We start from the raw sequence: 1,479 nt of genomic DNA, 5'->3' as shown, positions 1-1,479 counted from the left end.
TATTTTATTTGTCTTTATGTTCTCTGTGACACCTGTACAGTCCTGTGCCCATGATAGATGCTGACTGAATATTTGTAGAACTCTTGGTGAAAGTACTGCTTAACAAAGCAGTCAAGGAACAATAGGCTTAATGGAATCAAGGAAAGAGGCCTGCAACAGGGAAGCCACATGGTGAACTACTGTAGTGAATTATGCCGGAGGTGATAGTCAGTCTTAAATATACTCAATGGCAAGTAAATTGAGATGTGTTGATTGTATAAATCACTGTGAATGACCATGGCCACAATTAAATGGGGAAGGGGAGAGGAGGGATTGATTGAAACCAGATATCAATCCAAACTGGAAACAATTTCTTACCTTTAGAAGTTTTGTCAAATGTCAGAAAAATAAAAATGAATTTAAAGCTGTTAACAGCACTCTACATTCAGTTAAATGGTTAAAACCACAGAGAAATGGGTCCTAGGAAAGTTCTCATCTAGACTTCCTAGAGCTATAGTCACATTGGATCACTACAAACAACCCCACTTTTATGGTAAGATTTCAACAGAACTAGAATGAGTTGTGGGATTTTCCCCCCCTCTTATAACCAGATGGACATAGGAATATGTAGGCATAGAGAGAGAGCTGGGATTATTACTCATTTCTGCAGATTTTTGTGCAGTACTTTTACACCCCTCCCCCAGAAAGCCTCCTGAGAGCTAGATGTACTTACTTCCTGAGGGTCACATTTTTGTCAGATTCCTGCACACTCATGAGGTTCATCACATGCCAAGATTTAGCTTAATTCCTTCAACAACTAATTTGAAGCCCTGTAATACCTAATTGGCCATGATTGTGTCTGCTTCATTACAAAAAAGTATTTATGTGCCTGTCATGCATAAGGCTATGTGTTCTGTACTCTCGGGGTTAAAGAGAAGTAAGTGTAAGTTACTATCTGTACCCTCTAGAGATTACATTCACATGGGTAAACAGCATAAATAGCTGTGCTCCATAGGGACATTAATAATACACAGTGATACATGCTGTCATTCAGGTACACATAGTACAACGTGGGAATGGGGCACGGGAGATTAGTTATACTGGTTACTACCCCAATAGCTTGGTCTAATGCTTCCTTTCATAGTATCTAGGTAACATGTAAAAACTCTTTCTGGATGTTTGACTGCTTACCAGATAACCAAGATTTATTTATGTCACAGTTTGGGGGGACTGTGTTGACGGGATGTTGTCCAGGGATCCCAGCTTGTTGCAGATGGGACAGCTTTGCAGGTGGACTTCAGCCCTACAGACACATTAACTGGAGTTTTCGGGTTACCCAGAATGCCAGTTTCTTAGCAGTAGACTAACACTCAGAATGCTTTCTCTTACCCGCTAATTAATTGCTCTTCATGTTGTTAGTTTTGTCTCCTAAGTAACTCTTAGTTCTTTCCAATACTCTCCGTGACCACTGCTCAAACCTTAATTCTAGCTTTTGTCATT

Source organism: Suricata suricatta, chromosome 8 (genome assembly GCF_006229205.1).
Source record: "Suricata suricatta isolate VVHF042 chromosome 8, meerkat_22Aug2017_6uvM2_HiC, whole genome shotgun sequence".
Classification (NCBI taxonomy): Eukaryota; Metazoa; Chordata; class Mammalia; order Carnivora; family Herpestidae; genus Suricata; species Suricata suricatta.
This window is presented reverse-complemented; position numbering follows the sequence as displayed.